Genomic DNA, 22117 nt, shown 5'->3' on the forward strand with positions numbered 1-22117 from the left:
CTGTTGCTTGTTCCCCAATTAGGTTGGGTATAAATACACGAGCCTCACCTCTCCTCGTTGCCTCCCCTTCGGCTTTGGTGTTAGCCGAGAGGTACCGACGGAGAGGTGAGTAGACAGATCGTGGCACGCTCCTTCAGGTTCTGTAGGCTTATTGAGGGTCTTTTCTTAAGCACTTTTGATTCTGAGGTTAATTCCCACCAGGCAGACGTAATTTTCCAGCTGGACCTCAAGACTGAGCTTTTTCACCTTTTCTTTACCATCAGATCATGGTTATAGGTGTAGGCTTAGTTTTGTTTATGTCCTCTTACAGATAAGTAGAGGGCTAAGGTCCTCTCACTCAGGCTTACTACCCTTCAATAGTCATCTTTGAGCCATACAGTTTACTTCTATCTCTTGACTGTGTGAGGGTTCTGAGTGGTCAATAAGCTGACAACTTAATAATTATTACTTGGTTAATAGGGGTATTCACTCCTGGTTGACCTAGCCAGTCAGAGATTAGACACTATTTTTGTCAATTAGTTATACCTTCCCTTTGATCTCCATGGGACAGCGATCGGTGAGGGCAGTCATACAACCAGTTTTTTACATGCACAGATTGTATAACCTAACACTGACTACAGACCTCTGAGTCACTGAGGCTTACACGCTTTATTTTATGTTCTGTGCTTAGAGCGGGGCCTCAATCTCCGAGCCGTTGCCGGGTGAGGTGAGGCTCGACTCCCACATACTGCTGGGTAAGTCTTCTACACTTTGTTTGAAAATAATGTTCAGCAATGACTGGTGGTTTCTTCTAAATGCAACCATTACTTTGTGTGGCCGTTCTAGTAGGGACTAGCCCAGCTGAGTCTATTAAATGGTCCTTACAACGTGACAAATCTGTTATGTTTTAAGAACAAACAATAGCTGTTGTCTTTTTGTCTCCATTCACAGGATCACATCCTCTATCAACTACTGGTTCGGGAGGATACGGTAGGATGGTCTATATGACCACTCCAGTAGTTCGGACCGCTCGTTAACAAATAATTTGGTCTGTCCTTCGCATTTTTTCACTTTACACAAAATATTTGAGTGTACCTTTGCAGTAGCAACATCTTTTGTATCTGGCCCTGAAGAATGCCGGTGTAGTTTCACCTTTGGCAGAAACATGTTGGCCTAATCCATAACACAGCAAAGCATCACAGTGATTTTTTCACACTGTTCTACACTTCTTTTTAACCTGGCGTCCTGGTGAATATCAATAAAAAAAAATTCTTTTGCCTCGACCGTCATTTTAACATCACTTATTTCTCTACCTGTTTTGCACTGCACTTTTTCAGCACCACTCTGTGGCATGGACACTTTGACAATATGAACCAGTAGTGTGTGTTGTCTGGCCAATTCATCTGAGCTTGGACTCACCACCCTGGTTAGACGTCCTACATGACGAGGCTCCGCCAAATGGGTGGGCTGATAGGATATCTATCATATACTTGTGTCATGTGACCACTTGGTCTGGTTTAGTGCAATTCAAAAGTGTGGTCTCCTTAACAGGACCTTATAGACTCAGCTCTGTTGGTTAACAGACCCTCCAACTCTTTGTGTTAGTTGCAGTTTGATTAGGGGTATTGAGTTTGGATGGTCTATAAATATAGTCCCCTTGACCCTCCTCAACCATTGTTTTTCTGTTTAGAGCCTATCCAAGGGGTGACTTCTATGCATAAAAAGGAAGGTTTGGCCTTGCAAGTAGGATTTAATTTACAGGCCCTGGGTGCATGTAGTACCACTTTTATAGGGACTTATCAGTAAATTAAATGTGACAATTTGGTGTAGGCCAATTTTATTATTTTTAAAGGAGAGAGCATACTCATTTTAGCACTGGTTAGCAGTGGTTAAGTGCACAGAGTCCTAAGGCCAAAAAAAATGGGATCAGCACAAATGGAGGAGTAGGGCAAAAGATTTGATGGAAGAACACCCTAAGGTTGAGAGTTCTAACAAGTAATACTTTTTGTGGGCTTCGGAGCATAAATATAATAGGAAATGGGGACTCAAAATGAAGACATTTTGTTGATTCATTTCACAGGGGCTAGAACTTCACTGGACCGCTAAAGGGAGCTACCATTATCCATTCCATTATATTCTGTTTCCATCATGTTCAATATTGAAATTACGTAGAGAGCATAGTCTTCCGGTATACACATGATAGCCCCATGATTATTTGCTGTGTCAAAATCAAAAGTGGTTACCTAATGCTCTATGTACCCGGATTCGAGTTTAGTGGTTATATCCAGTGCTTTATATTGGTCGATACTCCCAGGTAGCAAGTACCAGAACTTCTGTTTGTTTTCCCTTGTAAGTCCCAGAAGTTCTCCAGGACGAAACAGAGTACCGACACTCACTAAACCATGCCAGGTTTTAGGCAAAATTGTCATATCAGCATACACAGCATTTTTACAGAACAGAACAAGCTTTCATGACCATTTTCCAGTGAGGAGACACTGTGTCAAACATGGCGTCACCTCGGAAGTTGCACTGCAGAAGGAAGGAAAGTAATCCCTTCTAAGTAAGCCAGTTCAAATGACTTCCCCTGACATTTCCAGCCAGGTACAGCAAGGAGCACTGAATTGGACTGTCTTTGTTGCCTGCACTCCCGCCCTAACCATATTGAGTGCCCACCTTGGAGGATCATCACCAGGCAGCCAGCACCATATTTTCAGTGAAGCCTCCTTCCATCCAGCTCCAGGCAGGCCCAGATTACTGCTGCGGTACAAAAGGGGGTGGTGATGGACGGAGCATCTGAATCAATCAAACACTCACACCCAGTCAAAAGATCTGGGTTTAATCCATCACCTTTCTTTAGCCCACTATGCCACCCCAGTTCGGACATGGCTATATGCAAATCAGTCTGACCCTGTGCCTAATGGGAACAGTCCAGCCCGAACTGCCAAGCTATGTCTTCCCTGGACCGGAAACAAGCTTCCGAGGACCGGTTTCTGGCATTCCAGCCGTCTTCAGCCCGGCTTGCTTGAATCCAATGGCAAAGTTAGCAAGGAACTCACGTCTGAGCATACCCTGCCACTCTTATGGCGGCCAAAAGTGGTACAAAAGGGGGTGGTGATGGATGGAGCATCTGAATCAATCAAACACTCACACCCAGTCAAAAGATCTGGGTTTAATCCATCACCTTTCTTTAGCCCACTATGCCACCCCAGTTCGGACATGGCTATATGCAAATCAGTCTGACCCTGTGCCTAATGGGAACAGTCCAGCCCGAACTGCCAAGCTATGTCTTCCCTGGACCGGAAACAAGCTTCCGAGGACCGGTTTCTGGCATTCCAGCCGTCTTCAGCCCGGCTTGCTTGAATCCAATGGCAAAGTTAGCAAGGAACTCACGTCTGAGCATACCCTGCCACTCTTATGGCGGCCAAAAGTGGTACAAAAGGGGGTGGTGATGGACAGAGCATCTGAATCAATCAAACACTCACACCCAGTCAAAAGATCTGGGTTTAATCCATCACCGTTCTTTAGCCCACTCTCCCACCCCAGTTCAGACATGGCTATATGCAAATCAGTCTGACTCTGTGCCTCATGGGAGCAGTCCAGCCCGAACTGCCAAGCCATGTCTTCCCTGGACCAAAAAAAAAGCTTCCGAGGACCGGTTTCTGGGATTCCAGCCGTCTTCAGCCCAGCTTGCTTGAATCCAGTGGCAAAGTGAGTAAGGGACTCACGTCTGAGCATACCCTGCCACACTTATGGCAGCCAAAAGCGGTACAAAAGGGGGTGGTGATGGACGGAGCATCTGAATCAATCAAACACTCACACCCAGTCAAAAGATCTGCGTTTAATCTATCACTGTTCTTTAGCCCACTCTGCCACCCCAGTTCAGACATGGCTATATGCAAATCAGTCTGACCCTGTGCCTCATGAGAACAGTCCAGCCCGAACTGTCAAGCCATGTCTTCCCTGGACCGGAAACAAGCTTCCGAGGACCGGTTTCTAGCATTCCAGCCGTCTTCAGCCCGGCTTGCTTGAATCCAGTGGCAAAGTTTGCAAGGGACTCACGTCTGAGCATACCCTGCAACACTTATGGCGGCCAAAAGCGGTACAAAGGTACAAAAGGGGGTGGTGATGAACGGAGCATCTGAATCAATCAAACACTCACACCCAGTCAAAAGATCTGCGTTTAATCCATCACCGTTCTTTAGCCCACTCTGCCACCCCAGTTCAGACATTGCTATATGCAAATCAGTCTGACCCTGTGCCTCATGGGAACAGTCCAGCCCGAACTGCCAAGCCATGTCTTCCCTGGACCGGAAACAAGCTTCTGAGGACCGGTTTCTGGCATTCCAGCCGTCTTAATCCTAGCTTGCTTGAATGCAGTGGCAAAGTGAGCAAGGGACTCACGTCTGAGCATACCCTGCCACACTTATGGCGGCCAAAAGTGGTACAGAAGGGGGTGGTGATGGACGGAGCATCTGAATCAATCAAACACTCACACCCAGTCAAAAGATCTAGGTTTAATCCATCACCGTTCTTTAGCCCACTCTGCCACCCCAGTTCAGACATGGCTATATGCAAATCTGTCTGACCCTGTGCCTCATGGGAACAGTCCAGCCCGAACTGACAAGCCATGTCTTCCCTGGACCGAAAACAAGCTTCCGAGGACTGGTTTCTGGCATTCCAGCCGTCTTCAGCCCGGCTTGCTTGAATCCAGTGGCAAAGTGAGCAAGGGACTCACGTCTGAGCATACCCTGCCACCCTTATGGCGGCCAAAAGCGGTACAAAAGGGGGTGGTGATGGAAGGAGCATCTGACTCAATCAAACACTCACACCCAGTCAAAAGATCTGGGTTTAATCCATCCCCGTTCTTTAGCCCACTCTGCCACCCCAGTTCAGACATGGCTATATGCAAATCAGTCTGACCCTGTGCCTCATGGGAACAGTCCAGCCCGAACTTCCAAGCCATGTCTTCCCTGGACCGGAAACAAGTTTCTGAGGACCGGTTTCTGGCATTCAAGCCGTCTTCAGCCCGGCTTGCTTGAATCCAGTGGCAAAGTGAGCAAGGGACTCACGTCTGAGCATACCCTGCCACACTTATGGCGGCCAAAAGCGGTACAAAAGGGGGTGGTGATGGACGGAGTATCTGAATCAATCAAACACTCACATCCAGTCAAAAGATCTGGGTTTAATCCATCACCGTTCTTTAGCCCACTCTGCCACCCCAGTTCAGACATGGCTATATGCAAATCAGTCTGACCCTGTGCCTCATGAGAACAGTCCAGCCCGAACTGCCAAGCCATGTCTTCCCTGGACCGGAAACAAGCTTCCGAGGACCAGTTTCTGTCATTCCAACCGTGTTCAGCCCGGCTTGCTTGAATCCAGTGGCAAAGTGAGCAAGGGACTCACGTCTGAGCATTCCCTGCCACACTTATGGCAGCCAAAAGCAGTACAAAAGGGGGTGGTGATGCAAGAAAACGATGGATTTAGGCCCAGATCTTTGTACTGGGGTGAATGTAAGACATTGTTCTGCATTCTGTCCATCAACTGTGTTTTTTGCAGCTTACTGCTGCAGGACAAAGAGGGTTGCAACCTTTTCCAGAGAAAAATAATGGACATTTATTATTGTCCCCTCGAGGTGACTGCCACCTAATAGTACGACCAGCCTTTGCCCAATACTGGAGGTGAAGGGTGGTATGAAGATAGAAAATAAGGGATACAGGAAAGGAAATAGAATGAATCAAGTTTTGCATAGTGAATACTGTGAACAGGTTCGCCTCTAGCTGCATGAGTGGGGTGTGTGTGCATTAGTTCATGATAAGGCACAGTTAATAGCTTTGGATTGGAGTGTGAGATTCTTATTGTGCCTTCCGGTAGTTCACAAAAGTATTCATCCAACCAGCACCAGCACTTTCATGAGAATGGAGGATAATCTCCTCCCTGCAGCCAGCATCGCAAAGGAAGAAAACTAAAATGTTCATAAAATGAATTTATTATAAAAAAATTCCTTTCACCGACCAGACATGCTTGGGGGTGGGGCCACTGCTGCTCTCTGGCAGCAGGGGGTGGTGCTCACTCCACTGGTTTAGTGTGCTCATATAACTTTGGTTGGCTGTCTTGCGATGGCCAGGCTGACATGTGAACCTTAGTCTACTCCATCCGCTGTATTAGATGCTGGGTGGAGAGCAGGCACAGGCCCCCAGTGCCTGCAGGAGCATCGAGGCAGCCTGCTCCAGCCAATCCTGGTGCTGCTCTCATGCTGCTTAACATTATGAACATCACGTGAGCAGTATCTTGATTGGACTGGAAACTTCAGTTGCTGCAGAGACCACCAGTGCAGAGAGATTGAAGCACGAGGAGGACTAGAGGAGGCGAGTCAGTAAGTACATTTTTATTTTTCGTTTTTATTTTTGTATTACTTTTCCTCTGAAATGCATTGCCTTCAGCCTCAACGCCAGAACTCTCAGTCATGGTTTGTTATAACCTCTGTTTATGACGAGCCATGTCTCTCAGCTTTGGTGTTGAATTCATGCTGGTCATCAGTTGGTTGGTTTCCCCACCAAATAATTAGGGTACCCGCCATCACTGTAGCCAACATGTACATCTAATTCTTGGCCTCTCAGCAGACTGTAAATAATGTTAGTTCAATAGTTGCCCATTTTAATTATGATTCTGTAGCTATGTGATGGAGGTATGTAGCTAATGAAATATTTACAAAAGGAAAATAACATGCTGTGTTTACAGGTGAGATGAGAGCGTGAACATGGACATGTTTGTGGGTATGAAAGAGCACACTGAAGGGGAGGTGAAGCAGGAATGCAGAAGGAAAGTGTAAAAGGACAGTCATGAAGATAGATAATGTGAGAGATGGAGGATGTCAGAAAGGAGTAAACTGTGTGACAGGGAGTATGGAATTGATTTACACACTCAAAAGGCCACTCCCCCTTCCAGACCTTGCTAATGTCTAATTCCCAATCTTATTTTTTTCTGAATTGGAACATTTTCAATTTTAAATATTCCTAACAAAATCATTGTTGTTACTCATTTATCTGATACTCCTAACAAGCATTGGCGAACCAAATACCCGTCTGGGGATATGTTGTGTGAAGCACAGGATTTCACCTACTATATGTTGTAAGTCACATGTCTTAGAAAGAATTGCTCCGTTGGCAGAAGCTTTCAGCATGTAGCTGCCGGCTGACTTTCTAGATTATGTATCGTTGGTATTTCAGGGGATGATAGGATGGGACAAACTTGTACTGACGCAAAACAGATTGACACTGCACAAAAAATGCAGAAATGGCCTAGCATTGTTGTAACTAAAAGAAGCGGGTAACTTTAGATATATATGGTGAGTGGCTCGTTGCACTACTATAGTGGAATAATGCCATGTGCTCACAAATATACACACGTGCTTATTTTGTGCTGATTTGTGTCAGTCCTGAGCATGGGAACTATTTGGGACCAGCATTTATTTGTAATCATCAGACTTAGAGAGGATGAGAGAGACAGAGAAACTGTGAAAGTGAAAGACAGGTAAACGGTGATAAAGGGAGAAAGGAGGACTGAAAATGGTCCTGCAAGAGTGAGATAAGGAGGATGTTGAAAAAATAGATGGAGTCCTGGCATTCTGCAGCACATGTAGGAGGCTCCTAAAAAATACCAATTATACTTTAACTGAACCAGTGCCATTGACAAAAAGGGAAATCTTATTAATGTGCCCTCAAGACTTTGACAATCTCTTGCATTATATAACGATCCAGGATTCTTTATCAAACAGCTCTTAATTGTACAAAGTGTCAACATTCTAATGTTTCTCATGTGCCAGTTGTGCAGAGATAATCAGTTGAAATAAATAGCAAATAATAAATACATAAATATTAAATATACTTTTGTGCGTGCAAGAGCAACAAGAATACCCTACAGATAGTAGAAATGTCCATTATCTGAATCCCATTAAATCTTCATCCCAGCTCGGCCTCTTTGCCACAGCCCCTGGCCCGCCCCTCACCTGCAGCCTAATTGGGTGTGTACCTGTGCACCCCCCCCCCCCATTTAAAACACTGGTTATAGCTGTCTCACAGTTTCATATCTTGTACAGGAAACCAACTTTTGATTTTGATGAGAACATAATCTTTCAGACTACATCTTTTTCCTGCTCACGACCATCGTTGACAAAAATGTGCCTCCTTTCCTATCCTTTCTTTCATTCAGTGTATCTGCTATCCTCATTAAGCTGGTCAGCTACCATTTCATCATTCACCAACATTACATTAAAATCACCCCACAAACTATAGTCAAATTATTGCCCAATAGTTTGATTAGACAATGGCTTTTCAGTTTGGGCCTCTAGTGCATTTAAAACGAATATGCCATTTTTGTTTTATGAGTACTTCCCTCGGGAATATATTCATTAAAAATGTCAGTCATTACTGCATCAGTATATGCACCGTCATGTTTAATACGTTTCTTTTCACCACCAGAAAATACGTGACATATGCACACTATGCAATCAAGGTCCAAGTCACTAATGCAGATTGATGATAGGACACAAAATCTTCTACTGAGACATCATTGACGACTCATGTTTCCTGAAAACAAGAAACATCCTGCTGGCCAACAGCCCCTTCCATCAGTTGTCAACCTGTGTTGTTTTTTTAAAAATTATTTTTATTTTGAAAAATAAAAGGCTCAATCAATTTATCTCAATACACATTACAGTTGAATGATCTGTTCCATTTATGCTCATACACTGTTAGTAATCTAATATATACAGCACAAAAAACCCATTATGCTCGAGTTTTGATTTATATATCAGCACTGTCTTGTACCGTGGTGTAGTGAAATATCCCTTGATCTACGCCCATTGACCACTACCCGGGCCACTGGATCAGTGTATAGTAAACGGACCCAGAAGCAAAATTTCGTTCCGAAGCCTAGTTTCTGGAGAACAGCGTAGAGAAACAGCCGCTCGACTGTGTCAAAAGCCAAGCGGTCATCTAGGGACAGCACTATAGCCTCTTCCTGGATAGTATGACTACGGCCAATACGGACAGTACCGAAAAAAATAAATAAAACAAATTTTTTTGTGCGCGCTGCACCACCAAATGTGATGCAGCGCGAAAATTCGTTTTTACCGGTACTTACCTTAAATCGTCCGTTTCCTGCATTTTACAACCCCCCACCCTGCCCCTCCCCCACCACACGTCACCGCCTGGTGGCACGCCCGTCACGGGCTGTGCCTGCGCTTATACCACTCTATGGAATACCGTTGGGTGCCAACGCTTTACCAGACTGTAATTTGCCGGTTGCCAGCGCAATTTCTTCCGCGGAGAGTTCTACCTGTAAGGTCTGAGCCTCTGCTTCCTCCAGTTGAGGAAGCTTAATATCTCAGAGGAACTCCTCAAAGTCTGTTTGCGTGAGCGCTATTGTGGAAGCATAGACCTGTTCAAAGTGGTCTGCTAGCAGGTCCCCTATGCACTGGGGATCTCAAGTTGAACCACCCATGTTGGAGTTCTGTCACCCACCTATCCACCTTTTCTTTTTTATCGAGCCAGGCCAGGAGCTCTCCAGCCTTGTCCCCATTTTCATAAATGGTATGTTGGGTTCAAGAGAGTCGCGTTCTTGCTGCTCTCCAAAGAAATTCCCTATACACCTGTTTCTTTAGCTGCATTAGGTGGGCATTTGCGTCAAAGGGATCCTGAATGTGGGATCTCTCCAGGTCTTCCACTTCCTTTTCTAGTGTCTCTCCAGTTTTGATTTCTCCCTTTTATGGTGGGTGATTAGTGAGGTAGCTTGCCCGCGAAGCACAGTTTTGTATGCCTCCCCAGAGGACGGTTGGGGAGGAGATGGAGAGTACGTTTTCAGTGAAGTAGTATTCGGTAGTGTCAGTTAGCTCCTTCCCTATCTCTGGAGACTTCAAATATCTGGGATATATGGGGATTATACAGTTCTGTGCTGTGGAGATGCTAAGTGTAGAGAGTACTAATCGGGGAGTGGTCAGAGATACCTCTCGGCAAGTGTGTTACTGATTGGAATTTCCCTAGTTCTGCTGCCGGTGCCAGTAACTAGGTACTTCTAGAGAGGCTGTTGTGCACCCCGAGTATTATTGTATAGTTTTGTCGAAAGGCAATGGGTGCACCAAATGTTAACCATACCTATCGCGTTGGGGAAATCAGTCAGTGCCGAATGTGAGCAGTGTTGCTGTCACGGGGGTGTGAGATCTAGAGCATCATTCAAAGTGGTGTTGAAGTTGTTGTCGAGTTTCAAAAGTTGCACTTGTTTTTTCAGTGCGGCTGTGTCTGCATTCATGTTGGCTGTTATGGATTCGACCTCTGTTACACAGGAGCTCAATTTCCGAAAACTGGCACAGATAAGGGAGAGTTTAGTGATCACAGTATCAATAAGGGACTCCAGAGAGGTATGGACCTTATTTAAGGGGGACATGATGTCTTGCAGTGTGATTTCTATCTCCGGGGTAGTCTCGTTGACGGGACGTTCCAGTCTCGGTTCAGTCGTTCACTTCTTTGTCAGACTTAGAATAAGCGTATTTCTCCACTTTGTTCTGTTGGCCCCGGCCCCCCATGGTGCCTTGCCAAAACAACCGCTCCCAGGAGCACCAACTGTCCAAGGGCAGTAATCGCCACCGCCTGACCGTGTCACCCAATGGCTCACGTGGCCTGTTGGTTTTCCTGCTATCAGGTGTGTTTTACTGTAGGTTCAGGACCATAGCCGGAGCACAAGGTAGGAGTAAGGGCAAGCATGGAGCATGTTGCACAGTGATCTTGGGTTGAGCCTAAATTTATGCACAGCTGAAGTCTGGGTCCGTCCAGGTACAGGTCGCGGATATAGATGGCAATGTCTCTCAGATTTCAGGGTAGATCTACCAGGCCAGCTCCTTGTTTAATCGCAGCGCAGGACCCTTGCATCTGCCATTTAAGAGCACCATAGTTCAAGGGCTCCACAAGAATCCCCAGTCCAGAGCGATCCGCAGTGCCGGTATTTCCCAGAGGCAACCTCCTGACTGAAACCAGCATTCATATCCCTTGCCAGGCGCATAGATGGTTCACTACAGCGGCACACCAAGAAGGAATCTGCCCTGCGCCCGTGCGGAGCTTGATGTTCTAGGCTGCATCCACTACAGCGTTAAAATGGTGCCCATGGAGTGTATAATACTAGAGAGGTGGCGCGTTGCTTAGCCAGTCTTCACCACAGTAGGACAAAACTGGCCGATGGAATCCCCTCGCTCTCAGCTCCTCAGGGGGTCCGGATGTACAGTCAAGGTTGCACTGGCTCTTTGGGAGGTCCCGAAGGGTGAGCGAATAAGTGCATGTAAGAGCCCAGGGCGCAGTTGGTCAGGGAGCGCTGCCGGGCCCGCAAACAGTGGCGCCGGATGTCTCACCTACGCCAGTCCCGGGTCTCGGTGTGAAGTTAGGCCGTGGGGGTTTCGTGTGGCCACATTTAGCGGGGAAGGTGCCAGGAGCCGGGCAAGTCATTTTTCGGGTGCGGACGAAGTTCCGCCAGGCCCGCGACTGAACGTGGCCATGCCAGATCTCGCACCTACGTCAGTCCCCGGTCTCGGTGTGAAGTTAGGCTGCAAAGGGTTTCGTGCTGCCACAGGTAGCGGGGAAGGTGCCAGGAGCCAGGCAAGTCATTTTTCTGGTGCAGGCAGAGTTCTGCCACACCAGCAGCCTATTTTCAGTGGGTAAGGTGTGATTAATGTGTCAGCTTTACTTTTTTTTCCCCCCAGAGGTCCGGAGCACTACAAGGTGGCGGCCATTTCTTTTGGCAGTAGGCAACGCCCTCCACCTGTGTTTTTTTTACCCAGGCCAGCTATATTCCAAACCAAGGTGCTGCATCACGGTCCTCTGATGCTCTCACATGCCTAAATTCCAGCAGCAGCTTCTTCACTAGGGTGTAGGAGCTTCGCCCCAGTGCAGTGAAACAAGAAGAAATATAAACTGGTAAACTTTCACTTTAAAAAGTTGCTGACATCCAGCCCAGGCTGCTTTGTTGACTCATGGTCTTTTTGCTACTTATGACATTGCAATAGATCACCTTCCTTTCAGATACATAATCCATTTCAATTTGCGGTTGGGCAAATTGTCATGTACACCCAGGGGAAAAGAACTGTGCTCCCTGAGGAGGTTTCCAGCCACCACTTTGGCAAGGCTATGCAAAGCAGGCCTCAGTTTTTTGGTCGAGCCTGTGCATCACATGCGCTGCTCTGTGGCATGCTGTATTGGAGTATGCATTTGAATCCCAGCCCCCTCACACCATATACTTGTCATTGGCTTTTGTCATTGCGCCTTTGTAAATGCTGGCTTCTGATTCCTACATAGGCTTCTTAGTCACTCCATAGTACTGCCTTGTCTTCCTTTGTAACCTCCCATGAGGACTGGCCCTTTTACTTCGGTTGTTATACCGTCTGCTTTATAAGTTGGTGAGCACTATTTTCTTTAATTCTCTTCCCCTATTCCACCCACGACATCACAGCGACTGTCCAATTTTATTTTAATAGCAATGTATTTTTATTCAACTTACAGACCGGTACCGCATATAGCGGCTATGCTTATTTAATTATTTAATATATGGCGCGGTTAGCTTTCATTTTAGTTGCCCCGCCTATTTAATTATTTATTGGCCGCGGGGTCCACTTTCACTTTAGCAACCACACTTATTTAATTATTTAATTACCAGCGTGGGCCGCTTTCACTTTAGCGACTGCGCTACAGAACCTTTTGAAATGACTTAGGGGCAGATTTACAATAACTGATGCATCCCCAGAGATGCGTCAGTTATTGTGCGCCACAGCTCCATCACCCATGGTGCGCCGCATTGTAAATGCGGCGCACCATGGGGCAAAAACAGCACAGATGTGTGACGCATCTGTGCCGTAAAGGCGGTGCATTGCTGGAGTTGCGTCGCAAGCGCGACGCAGCTCCAGCAATGCTCTGGGGGGCCCTATCTGTCCAATGCTGCGTCAAGCCTTACGCCTGCTTCAAGCAGGCGCAGGGTTTTGACGCAGCATTGGCCTAAAAGTGCCTGCGTGAAATCTTGTAGATTTGTGAGGCGCACCTACCCCGGAACGCCCACCCTGCGCCGGAACGCCCACATGTGGTGCAGGGCTTTACAACGTGAAGCATCTGCCCAGATGCGTCATGTTGTAAATGTGTCACAGGGATGCGCCACGTTTACGCCGCCGTTGCGTGACACAACGGCGGCTTAAACGTGGCGCAAGTCCGACATAAATCTGCCCCTTGCTTTTTTTTTTACTTTAGGTGAAAGTGCCACACGCACCTTCATTTTAATGTTAGCCCCTTTGTTTAGACGCTGCTCATGGTAACCTGAATATGAGAGCAGCGTCTAAAAAAAGGGGCCTGGCCACCATTAGAGTGGTCTCGCATTTGCAAGAGTTTAAGCTTGTGGCATTAAAAACAACAATGCCTTTTATATATGTGTTCCTTTTAAAAACACATAAATGAAAATATTTGACATTTTCATTGCCAATAGCTTAAACGCTCGCAAATACGAGACCTATTGCATTGATGTTGCTTGTTTTCGAAAGTTGCTAGAATGGGCAGACACAAGTCCATTCAAACATTGTCAACCTCCATGCCCCAGCTGAGAAAAAAATGTGCACCTGTAAGAAGATGGCCACGGTATCTGCGAGGATTCGACCTGCTTTTTGCCAAGTACAAGTAGCTTTCAAAAGCCAGAGAAGGTTCCAGCTGCACAGAATATTATGGGCAGCTCATAAACTGTACATATGTTTAAAAATAACAACACTATTTTTCAATAGCGATGAAGCATGGGTTTGTGATATAATCCTGCTTGATCCAATCTGTTCATAACTGTGTTATTAACAAAACAATGACGAATGGTGTGAATTCTTTACATCAATGAAATTGGGATATTCATATTCGAAAGTACTATGTGAAAATGTGCAAGAAATGCAGGACATGTTTAGGAAAACAGAAGCTGCAACGTTTAACATGCTGAAAGCATGGAAAATATATGAAGATATTTTTACATATTATAGGAGAGAGACTTGAAAAATGCATTTATAATCATGCTTGTAGAAATATAAAAATAGAAAAAACTCTTACAGAAAATGTTTCAGGAAAAGTTTGTCCTATCTTCATACAAGAGAAAAACAAATATTTGTATTAGTTTTATTATTGGAAGAGTTAGATTATACTCATGGATTCAATTAGGATAATTACTCTTGTATCCCTGATTCTTATATGTTTCTTTTTCTAAAATATGAATGCATGTGTTTTATTCTTCAGAAAATGACGATTTATGCTTTTCTATGAAGGCCTCAAACCCTGCTAAATAATTTTCCTTTTCCTAAGGTAAGCCACAGAAGAATGTATTTTGTCCTTCACTATTTGTAAAAAGATGATTTATTTGTTTATCTGTGCTTAGAATATCATTAGGATTTCCTTCCTATGGTTAGAGTATTTCTCTCTATGAATAATTGCGTCAACTAATGTTGCAAACCGATGTGGAAGCGAGCGTGAGGACTTGGAACTGTCAAAATTTATTTTCCTGCTTCCGTACAACGATGATGACATTCATTTTTAAACAAAGAACTTTAACCAACAAATCCAGACAAAGTGACTAAGACGATGATCACCCCATAACACTGACCAATGGAATCACGTGGAAGTATGAAATTGCATCTTTAGGGGGATTGAACTTTTTAGCATTTGGGGTATACTTATTACAGTGAGAAAAGAACTGGGCAGTAGCTGCGTCTATGAGAAGAGAGCCTTTGCTGCTGTACTCTCTATGCTACTCTGGCTTGCCTATTATCCATGCAAATCCTGAGTGAAACTATCCTGATTGTCTTGTACTTCATCAGCTGGTGATGTTGCTTAAACCATGCCTTTTCAGCTGAAGGGTTAGCTATTTCTGGCTATTACATGCTGTGCATTAGTATTCTCTGATCTAGGTTTGTATGAAATTATGAATAGCATACTGATTTGCAATGATTTCTTCTTTGAAATGTTCTCTCTCTCCCCTCTCATGCTGTTATTGAAATATATGATGCATTGTAAATAAACTGTACTTTCTTTTTGTGACATGACCTGTAATACTGAAATAACACAGAAATTATGATTTCTTATGTACTTGTGTATTGACAATTCATATTGTGATATACTTAGATAAAAGTAACTTGATAAGTATCCAGAGTTTGTCTTCATTAATGAATTATTAGACATAATGTACACTGTGATTACGATTTTTGGACAGGCTTTTTCTTCGTTATAGATCCTCATGAGGGAAATAACATCAGTCTTTTATTATCGAGTCCCTATTAGCTCTACCAAACATCTATCGGAGGACCTGATTCATGTAAATGGTTATTGAGTTTCCATGGGCCCAAACCGCTTGGTTATAGAAAGGTTTATGAACTTAATAAATTAGTGACAATGTGAATTATTATAAAATATACACTGTTTCAACTAGATCAATTGTTTAGGCAACTGAGTGGCGCCGGCAAGATTGTCTTCATGGCTCCTGGGTTTTTCATTGATACATGTTGTTTGGTGAGGGGTGATGGCTTTTAAATCGCAATGGCAGGCATCCATGACAACTTACGCAAGGGCATTGGACTGGCTGTCCATTAAAACTCACTATTGCAAATGAGGCTGCTATCAAACGCTTACCCTTGGTCGAGCAGCCTCTGCACTGGTGCGAAAATCTTTGTTTGCGCACCCCCAATGACCTCCTTCGACATCTTTCAGAAGTGTCCCTAATCGATCCATAGCCCCTCGCTCACATGAATTTTAATTCTTTTATAGGGTAATGCATGCAAGTGTGGGGCTTCAGACACAGGTGTTATACAATGAATCATACTTGAGTGAATCAGTGAGCGATTTACATAACATACAATTTGGTGATCTATGCAGCAGGCGTATTAACCCAGTGGGTTACTTTAAGATGACTCAGAACTGCCACTAGACAAAATTCGGATCTCTCTCCAGCAGTGGGTACATTATTCATCAGAGTTAGTTATCTCAACATTTTTATTGTTGCTGGAAAGTTGCTGGACGCACAAGAGGCTTACAAACCCCTAAAACCAGGGCCCATCTAGCTAGTCCTGTGTTGTCTGTCACACCATCCAAAAGCCAGTCCTGACCCTTGCAAGATTCAGCTCTAGAAAATCCATTAGGCCTAACTCAGGTTTTTGGTTCAAATGTGAATGAGCCTCAAGCTCTGGTAGGGGTTGTACCATAGTCTTGGTTAGGGGTGCCTTCTGGCGGATACACATCCTCCACTGACACCTTGTGCAAGCTGGACGGAGGCTGCAACGATGTTGGCTCCCTGGATCCAGTCAGGACCTTATTTACATCTGTATGTGTATTTGCATGAGGCCTTGCAGTGAAGATCTTCTTTGGTATTAATCTTTGCAAATCTGTCAATGAAGCCCCACCCCTCTTAGCAATTGTATCTGCTCGCACAGTGCTTGACAGGCTATTATTTACTGATTCCCTTAATTTCTTAACTGCTAACAGTTCCTTGGTCATCATTTTTCACATACTTAAGAGTCGCTTATTTGGGTTCGAGCTGGGTGAGAAACATCCGTGGCCTGGTATCAATGCTTTTTGTTTGTTCATTTTTTAGTGGATGGAAACGCCCTCTGAAGTCATTGATACATGTGGCTTTTCTCCCGTGATCTTTACGGGTAGGCCAGCTCAGTAGAAGGGAACTGCAGAATGTTATGTGGCCTTACAGCCAAGTATCAATGAGAGAAGCACCTAGAAAACTTCCTTGAATGTATTTAGGATGGCTGAACAACCACGTTTGCCCTCTAGGTTATGATATTTTGGTGTAGATTCTGCAATAAGGTCCTCCATGCCAAGCCCCTCATTTTGGAGTGTTTAAAATACTTAGTATTCTTGTCTAGTTTTCTTTTAAGCAGCTAAGGCAAGGGTAGATTGGGCATGTCCATAGTGATAGAGGACAATAGAGTGAAAAAGTAACTTCCGTCAGGACCATGGCTTTCCATGCCACAACATTATTATTAGGAGCACTTTGGGCAGCAGTTTGCTCACACTTCTGCCCTTTTGTTGGAGCAGGCTTAGACTATAAGTTTTCCTGTTCACACCCCATGGTTATGTTGGGGGCATTTTCCTGGAAAAACGCTTTCAAGGCAATTTTGCGCGCTCTGGACCAAACTTCTATATATTTCAAAAGTTGAGGAACGTGATGTAGCCCTGCGCTAATCTTACCATTTATTCTGCAATGAACCTTTGATAGGTGGCTGAGAGGTAAAGGGAATTAACATCAATTAAAAATCCTACTTACTGTGTAACCCATTTGGCCATGCATTAAGGATCCACGATCAATAAGTAATGTGAATCAGTTTATTACAAATTGAGGGTCAAACTAACATAACATATGTAAAGATGGAGCCTCGGCCTGTGGGTCTTCCTCAGGACTGGGGGTACAAGGGGGGCGGGTTTGGGCAACCAAACCGGAAATGTGTGATCCTTGAATCACATTTGCATGAGTTGCGGTGGGACCATAGATATCCCTGCTTGTTATAGGGCTAGAGGCGATCGTCCTCTACCAAAAGTATCCATGATGTAGCAACCTCACCCAACTCATGCAGATGTGATCCAAGGACCACACGTTGCCAGTTTGGTTGCTAAAACACCCCCCTTGTATCCCCAGTCCTAAGGAAGACCCGCAGGCCGAGGCTCCAAGTACCCTCTGTGCCCCAAGTCGGGTTGAAATGTCAACACCACAATCCATTGATCCTGGACCAAAAAGCCCCCTCCTTGTACCATGCAAAACATTGATACACTCATCAAAAATGTAAATAAACCATGTATTCTATGAATGTTGTATGGCCAGGACGCCAAGATTGAGATGTTTCTATCAATCGTATTTATTTGTGAACTACTTCTTTACCTTGTGTAAATCTCCTTTGGGATTCTGTCATTTTCCAACCTTCGTACACTTGAGCACTATATCCTTTTTCAGCACGTTCCCCTTGGAGCAACCCGACACTCTTAATATGATAATGAAAATTCTGTAAATATCAGACATTGTCTCTAAAAACGTATTAAATATTGCTGCTTTTTGATATGGTTGGTTGTGGCACATTGTTTTCCTATATGTATTGACTACTAGGAGCAGACATTGAGTGAGCTCCAGATAATTTGCTTTATGATTTGTTTGCTTATACTGAATGAAGGTTTAGGACCACTGTATTCTGTAACGCTTAAAACCCAGGTCCAAGACAGTATTGGGTTACCCCATTTTTGATAATAGTGCCAAGAGGGGTTGGCTATAAAGGATCAGGAATTGGCTAACTGGACTATAAACTAGAAATCAGTCTCATGTAAATTACCCTCAAAACAATGCTATAGAGATACAAGATTATAATGGCAAGCCAAATCTCTTGACGATACATAGGCAAGCCATAATCATAAGACTAAGGGGCCCATTAGGATGGCGAGCGGATTGCCCCGCCGGGCTGACGCAATCCACCCGCCATCCGCACCTAAATTCCCCCGCCATATTAGGATGGCGGGGGGACCGCAGGGGACGGAAAGACCGTCTGCCGCTTTTCCGGCCCGGTTGCCTTGCGGCCGGAGTGGAAAAGGTTTAATATGGTGGCGGTGTCTATGAGACACCGCCAGCCATATTAGCATGGGCATGTAGAAATGCCTTTTGGTGGCGGCAAAGCCGCCACGGAAAGGCATGTGGAGACACCCTGCAGGGGCCCGTTGCGGGCCCCCAGGGACTCCAGGGAGCTGGGGGGTGCACATGGGGGGTACCTATGGTACCCCCAGCATTACAAAGTACAACATAGCAGGCACCACGCTGTGCCTGTCACGTTGTGCTCTGTAATGCATTGCATGTAATGTATCTTCAGCATTGTGGTGGGCGGTGCATTGAGCACCGCCCGCCGCAATGCTAAAGATACAGGATGCACCCGCCACTGTGGGGGGCGCATTCTAATGCCCCCAACGGGACCCCCGCCCTTATGGCAGGCTGTCCCTAAACACGACAGGATTATGGGGCGGACAAAGTCTGCCTGTCATCCTAATGGGCCCCTAAGAGTTCATTATAAACAAAAATGGAGAGTATAGGGATTTTATCCACCTCGGTGGACGGAAAGGTACTCCCAATCCCCTGGATAGGTAACTATATAACAAAAATGAGGAGTACCACCATAGATAAAGCTGGAGAGCGATATCGGTGGGATGGGATTCTAATGAGGAAAAAGAAGAAGTCCTTCTTTGTTGTTAATAAACCCCTCACTCACCGACATGGTCGGTGACATGCTTCATCATCGGGGCCACCTTGACAGCCGAGTGCCATCAAGGTGTGCTGCAACACCTGGGATACAGTGGAGCGGGTATGTGAGTGATGAATGTAGAAAAAAGAAATCAGTGAGTTAAAAATTGTCCTGGTATGGCTTATACAAAATTTTATTCTATGACTACTGGACAATAATAAAAACAGTGTGTGTCGATACAGTGAAGGTTTTATTCTGACCAAATGTATCTGTGAAATATATGTGAGGTCTACATGTTTCAAACCGTAAGGAAATTACCGGTTTTTCTTCAGGACCAAAATAAAGGTGTTTGGTGGTCAGGGTACACTAACACCCTGCCATACCTGCAACCCTTTGTTCCCAAATAACAAAAAGGTTGTTATAGGGCAAAGAGAAAGCAACCCAAAAGTGGTTGTATTAAAAGCAGAAAAACTCCTCTTTAGGGGTTAGAATGCTGCACGGGATTAGAGGGAAGGGAGGCCACAGTACAGGAAACATACTAGTTTCAGTGGTCTGTTTACAGCTGAATATCTATTTCGCCCCTCCATACGCCCATGCTGAAGATACAGGATGCACCCGCCACTGTGGGGGGTGCATTCTAATGCCCCCAACGGGACCCCTGCCCTTATGGCGGGCTGTCCCTAAACACGAAAGGATGACGGGCGGACAAAGTCTGCCTGTCATCCTAATGGGCCCCTAAGAGTTCAGTCAAGGCTATACAGAATAAAAGCATTCGTATTTGATGTTCTGAAATCTATCCAATATAATCACCTTCAGTCATTAGTTCCAAATTAGGACTGCAGCTCAATTAAAGAGAGACAATCATGATAGCTGAGTCTTTATGGCGATTTAGTTTCGTTTATCAGAATTTAAGTTAAACAAGTGCATCAATAAATCAAATATAAAAACAGTTTAGCCAGTTTCTAATAAGGCATTGAAAAAGGATCCCAAAGCTCAAGTGTTCAGGAAGGGAAATTAGACATGCTAGTTCAAGCAGTCTCCCAGAAAGGAAGATACCACTCAGCACACACAGTTTGTAAAGGAAGCCAGGTGAGTCCATTTCGGGCAGCTCAAGAATTTCCAAGTAACATTCCACAAAGGAATAGCCAAGAGCTTCTATGTTACCCATGCCAGCCATGCCTTATCTCAGGTTCCAACCATGACAGAGACAACAACAACAATGACTTGCCTGTCAATTCAAGCAATTTATTTTCTTGGAGGTCCGGGGTTGGCACCTCTTGGAATTATCTCATCTGGTCAGGCCATCAGTCTATTTGTCAGTACGTATAGGATGAGTTTCAGGCAAAACAAAGAAGACAAAAATTGTAGAGAAAAAGTTGGGACAATTACGCAGTCCTTAAGAAATCTGGTGACTGAACAATGCTCCTTTAGCCAGAGCTCATAAGCAAGTTCCAGAGGACAGTTTCCCAGGCAGCTGGTTAGGATTGTAATAAATATTGTAGCAACGTATCTTGTACAGTACATGAGAACTCAAGAAAGAAAACACTGGGGCATAATTTCAAGCCCCTTTCACCACAGGATCAACACTTTCAGTGACGCCCCTTGTGGCTATAAACCCTTCGCCTTATTTACAAGGCAGCGTTAATTCACATACCATGGCTTAACATAATTTGTAAATAAGGCCCGCTTTCCCGATACACTTAGCATAAAAGAGAGTTGTGGGCGCTCTGCAGCAACACTAACTGATTTTGATACTGCCCCCTATTTACATGGGTGGCAAAACTAGGAGGCAGCACCAAATTAAGATGAGGGAAAACCTGGTCTTAACATGGCAAAACAAAGAGAAATGGTTTATTTCTCCTAGTTTTTGCTGTTTCTATACACACAGAAACAGCAAATTGATATGCCATGAAGGTGTACAATGCAGCATACATAGAAATTACAAATCGCCATTCTGGATTGTGTATGTGCAGGAAGGGACACCTTTCTGCTCATAAACAATCATTCCCTCAAAGCAGGCACCCTTGCTCTATGGTGCAAGTGGGCCTGCATTGGTGCTATGCATCTGAATTTAACGCCAGCTCACAGAGAAATGCAGGTGTGTGCCTTATTATAGTAAATACGGCGCATCCCAGCGTTTCTAAGGTGACGGAGCATGGCGTTAGCAATTTTGGCACTTACACACGTTTTGCCCCTTTCTTATACATATGCCCCACTGTTTCATACTATTTTGTTATATTGAGGAACTCTCTCTTGAATAGTAGATTCAGCAAGTCATTATACTTTACATTTCAGTCAGGCCCACGTTAAATTAAGTTAATTAAACGAAACATATATAGACTTTTGAAGCATTTATTCATAAGATATATAAAGATGTCATGATTCTAGTATGACTCTGATGCACTTGAAATCATTTAGTACAATTACAAATAATACGCGTCAGTATGACATACTTTTATTTTTTCAAATGTACCAGAGTGTAAATACATTTAAACTGGTAATTAATTTAAATCGTTCTGAGTGCACTTCATTAGTACATGTATCAAATATAATCTATGAAAATTCATGAAGGCATCCTTAATTAAGCATGTGTGACATCTACTTTTCTTTTGTCATTTCGGTGCAGACGTTTACACATAAAAGATATATTTATTTTGAATTTGTCATCATATTCAGATTAAACATTAATGGCTAAATAGTTTTCAATGGTTACACACACATATAAATGATGTTAATATATGATTAGAGATAAACTCCATAACGTGAGAGTTCACCATTTACACAATTTATAGCACACATTAATGCAATATAGTTTGTTTCTTTAATAAATCACAATCTATATTATTTATACGAATGATATCATCCAAACTACATTTTTTC

This window comes from Lissotriton vulgaris, chromosome 5, assembly GCF_964263255.1.
Source record: "Lissotriton vulgaris chromosome 5, aLisVul1.2, whole genome shotgun sequence".
Taxonomy (NCBI): Eukaryota; Metazoa; Chordata; class Amphibia; order Caudata; family Salamandridae; genus Lissotriton; species Lissotriton vulgaris.